General features: G+C 37.7%; 1 long non-coding RNA gene across 1 annotated transcript; it reads left to right on the top strand.

Moving 5' to 3' along the window:
- The first annotated feature begins 3,421 nt into the window (after positions 1-3,421).
- On the top strand, positions 3,422-6,150 carry LOC126617685 (uncharacterized). The gene is made up of 5 exons (XR_007621472.1): positions 3,422-3,834; positions 3,918-4,077; positions 4,183-4,251; positions 4,952-5,010; positions 5,949-6,150. It is a non-coding gene; the product is annotated as an uncharacterized LOC126617685 (long non-coding RNA).

Here is a 6,150-nt window from a genome sequence, read left to right as displayed (position 1 = left end):
GTCGCTTATAAACGATCGCGTTAAGTTTAATTCCTAGCATGAGTGACATGATGTCATAGTTGCAAGTGCTTTGTCAATGCTTATGATTTTCATTGAACGTAATGATCTTTGATTGTATCTTTATTATGATGTCATGTAGGGAACTTTTGAAGAATGCTTTGGGTTGTCGAATGATGTCATCCAATCCAATAAAACAAGGAAAATCTGAGAGTTAACTAGTGATGTCATGGTTAATTTGGGGCATTGTCGTTTATAATTCGATGAAGGAGTAACTGGAAATTGATTCGTTTGCATACATGTCATGTGTGGAGAAAGAGCCTCTAGCTAGCTTATCATCCATCTAATTCAACCAAATTCGTCCAAAATCTGTCTTAAGTTTTAGTTACTTGTTTTTATTTTAAATTCGTCCAAAACTCAATCCCCCTTTACTTTAGTGTGTCTAATTAGTGAGAATATGTTTTAGTTTGTGTTTTTAAGTGTTTTGATTCAAGTAAAAGTCAATTTTCGTCCAAAGTCATTCCTAGTGTCTAGTTTAAGTTTATTTGGTTGTTTTAAGCTGTTTTGAGTATTTTAAGTTTGCTTTGAGTCTTGTGAGTCTTGTTAAGTGTTTTTAAGTTTAGTTTAATGTTTTTGAGTAAGTTTAGAGGTTATTAGCAAGCCCTCCTAATCCCCGGTCTAGAACGATCCATACTTATACATATACTACAATTGTCAAAAGAGAGTTTAATTTGTGTGTAAAGTTAATTATCGCATCACAGTGTCTTAGTGTCAAGTAAATTTTTATATAAATTGTTTTGAATATGTTAAATGGTGAAAAAATATATAGTATTTATATAATAATTGTCAAAGTCAATACTGTAGGGGCAAAGATTGTAATTTTGTAAAACATGTTGAGTATACTTGTCGTTTGAAAATTTTATTAAATGAGCATTGATTAATATGCATTGAAAAAAAAATATTTTTTTAGCAGCATGGTAGACCCTGCTTCTGTTTTTCTATGTTTTTCTACTGTCATTGACAATAATGTTTTAGAAAAGCACTTTTTTTTAGTTTTACCAAACACATTTAATGTTTCAGATTTTTTTATAAGCTGCTTTTTTTTTAAAGCACTACAATCTTAAACCAGTTCTTAATTTAGGAGAAGTCATTTTCAACAGTATCTGCTAGCTCACGACTGCGAGAGCCACGATGACATTGGAGAATAATTTGGACTAATAATGTCTTGTTAGAGAATAATAATTGTGGGATTGTAACATAACCACCCGAGAATCATTAAAGGGAATTAAGTACCCATCCAATGACCTTTTCACAAAGCAAAAGCACTACTTCATCCAGGTTAATGAACATGACTCCCAATTTTAACGTGTTATTGAAGTTGAATGCAGCTCAATCTCTTAGTAAATACATTGTCTGATTTCTACCAGTATTTAAAACTTTTTCGATACGATTTTTACAGAAAATTCAAAAAGTTAGAGAAAGATAAGAAAATGGAAGGTGAAGTTTAAACTTCATCTTATATTAGAGAAACTCTTAAGTTTAAGCTAAAATCAACAAATATTATTGATATTTCTGACACATCTTTAAAATATCGAATAAACTCTTATTTTTCGTCCAAACTAATGTTTGACAATCCCTAAAATTTCATTTTAAATTTCCATCATTTACATCGAAAGCAACCAATATCGATACCAATATTTGATGTAACAACTCGTCCCTAATTTTACGATTTTAATATTTTTAAAGAAGTGAACTAACGAAAATGGTCCTCGAGTCCAGATTGTTGACTTTCGTTGATCATCTTTTCGTGGTGTGTACAAGCTACTATTTTACCGTATTTTCGAAGTACTCGACAGTATGAACGTGTAAGCGCAAGCAAAATCAAAATCGAAGTTACGATAGAGGTTTTACAGAATTACCAATCCGAAAAATACTTTTGTAAAAATACTATTTATTATTTTATGTATTTTTCATAATTATTATATTACTTTTGTATCAATATTTTATTATAATATTATTTTGGTGGATATTTTAATAATTTAGAAATTTATTTTGGCCCGTGGGGCCCACACCTCATAACTCCCCACTTCCTTCTCGCCGGTCCTCCCCGAACTCTCTGGAAACCTCTCCCAGACTCTCTCCTTCTCTCAGCTCTATGTTACTCTCTCACTCACGCTTCCTCTCCGGGAAACACACACACATGCCACCACGTCACCACCGTGTCCGGTGAGGCGACCACCGTCACTGCCATGCTCGAGAATCTTCTCTCTCTCTCGCTTAGTCTCTCCCGCTCTCACCTCCCTTAAAGTCTGTCCTCCTCTCTCTACTCTCTCGTCCCTCTCTTTCCTCTGCAAGCCCAGACATCAGGCCACCATCACCACCCGCTCAAGACTTCAACGTCCACATCCCATCATCATCACCTGCTCGTACGACCAGAACGAAGGGCCGAGCCTGGGGCTGACTTCTCTCTCTTTTTGAACAGTGACAGTCACTGTTCATCGTCTTCCCCTACGAGACCATTCGAATTGTCTTCTCCTCGCCTTTTGATGAAGATTAACTCATTTCGCGAGTGTTTTGGCATGATTAGATGTAGAAAGGACGTGAGGTCAACAAACCCAGTTTTTCGGCGAGGGATGCCGTGAGTTGAAGGCCTATTTCCGGCCGATCCCGACCATGACTCGAAGTTATTTTGGTATACAATTATTCTTCTCTCTCTGAGCTTCAAATCCATATATATTGTTGAAAATAGTTGTGAAATCGGGCTAATCGGAGTTGTGAAAGCTTTCCTGCCATATTTTTCCAAAAACTGGCAAACGGATCTGCGACTGGGACCAGGTCGACTCGATTTGTTTAAAAAAATAAAAGGCAGGCCCAAACCGAGAACGGGCCCAAGCCTAGATCCGTGGGCCAAACCGACCCAAATCCACTCAGAAATTGACTTTTGTTAAAATTAAATGTTGAATGATCTAAGGTGGGAATATTTCGTTAAAATTAAATGTTGACGGTTAATTGACTTTTGCTGACTTTTTTGAAATTTTTTCAGAAATCCTCATAGGCTAATTTCGACGCTCTGAGTCCATTTTTTATATCCATTTCGTGAAATTTCAAAGTTTTAACATAGTTGACCATCGGGACGTCTCGGTTGACTTTTTAGGATTAACAGTTGACTTTTTGTTGACTTTTTACAAAATTTGCCCCCTCCTTAGTGTATTTCGACACTCTGATTCCAAATATGCACTTCATTTTCCCAAATTTAATTGTTTTAGTGGAGTTTTTACTAATAGGTCCTAATATTATGCTTAGGTGCGACTTCTATCAGAGGTTTCGGTTTTCCTAGCTCAAATGGATGTGATCTCGCCAGTACTTGCGAGTGGGTCTTTGCTTTTGAATATTATATATTTATTTAGTTTCCACATATATTGTCACAGCCCGTTCCAAAATATTACATTCGTGGCTGTGAATGGACGAAATTGCCCTTAAGAAATACTAAGTATGTGAAGCTCAAGTTGATAATTATCTAAGTTCCTAAGTTTTGAAAATAAAATGGAATTTAATAAGGATGGAACTTAGATTTTTAGGTTAAAATTTTGTGGTTTAGAGTTGGGGATTGGAAAAGGACCACGTGGGATCCCCATTCCTTATTTCCCTCCCCATTTCCCGTATACTGTCCTTCACACTCTCTCTCTCTCCTCCCTCACGATTACTCTCAGTTCTCTCTCCCTCTCCTTCGAACTCACACGGACCACCACAAAACCACCCTAAATCTATACCAACGACGAATCTAACACCACCATTGGAACCCTGAAGACTTCACGATCACGATGGTATCCATTTCAAGTAAGTTTTGCTTCGGAAAACCCTAGTTTCAAAGTTCCCGTGAAATGGTACTGTTCATGATCTTTTAAATGGTTACGATTTAGGCTAAAACAAGATCACAGCGAGCTTGGTGAGGTCCCAAGGAAGCTCGGAGTGCTTCGTTGGAAGTTTTTGGACGTAAGAACACGGAGATCGACAAGTTCAAAGTTTGGCCGGAGCTTTCGAGGCTTTTTCCGGCGAATCCCCGGCGAGTTAGGAGTCGAGGTAGGTATCAATCTCTTCGTCTCGTCAAGTACTACAACTTTCCTTTTTGTTTCACTCAATTTCGTTGAGTATTGAAGAAGTTATACTCATTTGAAAAATACCCAGTTTCCGGCGACCTCCGAGGCTTTCGAGGCAGTTTCCGGCCAAACCACGGCGAACTAGGTGTTTTGCAAGGTACCATTCTCTTTGTATATTCAAGGGCTACAACTTTCGTTTTTGAATCACTTGATTTCGTTGAGAAATGACAAAGTTATGGCAATTTGAAAAACTGCCCAGAAAACGGCCGCCGGAAAAACCAGTCCGGCGACCCAAGGAAGAAGAAGGTGCTACAGTAAAAAAAATAAAAATAAAAATAAAATTATTTTAAAAATATGTCGACGTCCGTGACGTCGAGTAGATCACTGTGGTATATTCATATACCTAAATTGAACACCGTATGAGAAAGTTATTGAGGATTGTTGGTTAGGTGTTCAAATAACGTTTTATAGTTTTCACATTTAGGTGAAAATGTGAATTGATGATCCGACCGTTGGATCATCACCAAACTTTGATACGTTGTAATACGTAATATTTGAGGATTATTGGAACTTACGGATTGGGAATCCGAATTACGGATCTTCCGGAATTGGAATTGTAAGTCCATAATATAAAATGTTAACCGTCACTTAGTTTTGGAAATTGACGGAGATCCGACCGTTGGATGGTAATGAAATTTTAGGATGTTGTCCTAGAGGTATAATGTGGACCTCTGGAAGTTATGGATTTAAAATCTGAGTGGCAGATCTTCCGGATCGATCAACGTAGTGACGTATTTTATATAAGTTATGTATTCTATCGATATGAATTCTGAGCCTGGATTTGATTACTATTCTAGGCGGCGATCGTCATGACGCCTTGATGTGTGGTGCTAGGGAGTTGTTGGACGAACTCCAGGTGAGTGGGCAGTTTTGTTTTCCGTATATATATATACTTGACGTTTCCCAGAAATTGAATTGAAATGAAAATATGTTTAAAATGAAATGCATATGAGTTATGTGAAAAAAACGGGAAGTGAAATACCATGCATAGAATTGATATGAAAAGTATATAGAAATGTGAGTTGAAATGCCATGCATGAATTAATATATGATGCATATGTATGAATTGGTGCGGTGGACGCACAGGTAATAATTGATTTATGATGCATATGTATGAAATGGTGCGGTGGACGCACAGATGAGTATTTAATTACTGTTATGATGATGATGATATATATTGAGCTCAAATCCTGCACCATGGTTTAGTGCTTATAGTATTCACCGCATCGCACGCTCGCCTTGGATCCAAGTAGATGCTAGTCGTACAGTCCACGCGGAGTGGGTACGACAGACCAGTCGCGAGAGTGTTAGTGAGATTCCGACTGGTGGGTGACCTTAGATTATGTGCACAGATGATTTATGAGAAGCACTAGAGCGTAACTTGTGTGCAGAAGGCCGGACGGGTCACAGAGGTGACTCCGGTAGAGTGATAATGATAGATTTTGAGCTCTAGGTTCAACCGTATAGGGCTATTAGAGGGCCTACGGTTGATTACTTTCTTGCACCTGATATGATTATGTTGATGCATTCATACCTTATTACTGTTGAGATGATGTGGCATGGCATAATTAATATGAGAAATGTTGAGATGACATGGCATGGCATGATTGATAAAGAGATAATGTTGAGATAGTAAAAATGAAGTTTTGAGAATATATATGTATATTTATATTTTACATTTCTGGGAAAGTATACAGGTTTTACGGAGAGGGGTTACAACGTTTTGAGAAATGTTTGGATTTGGAAAAGAATTGTTTTACTGACCCACTCAATTTTGGTTTTGCGCCCCTCCAGGTTCAGGAATCACAAAGGTGTGGTGACTACGAGGAATTCGACGGTGTTCTGACAGATTGGACAAAATTAGGACTCACCTTCGGGTGTATCAATTTAAATTGTATCTTAAAGCTTCCGTACTGTGCAAATGGTTACGTCACTCTCACGTGACGGCCAGCATGCCCTCCTTCGGGACGGGGTGTGTCATATATACTTAATAAAG

Source organism: Malus sylvestris, chromosome 4 (assembly GCF_916048215.2).
Source record: "Malus sylvestris chromosome 4, drMalSylv7.2, whole genome shotgun sequence".
Taxonomy (NCBI): Eukaryota; Viridiplantae; Streptophyta; class Magnoliopsida; order Rosales; family Rosaceae; genus Malus; species Malus sylvestris.
Note: the sequence above shows the minus strand (reverse complement) of the source record. Positions and strands in the feature narration are given on the sequence as shown.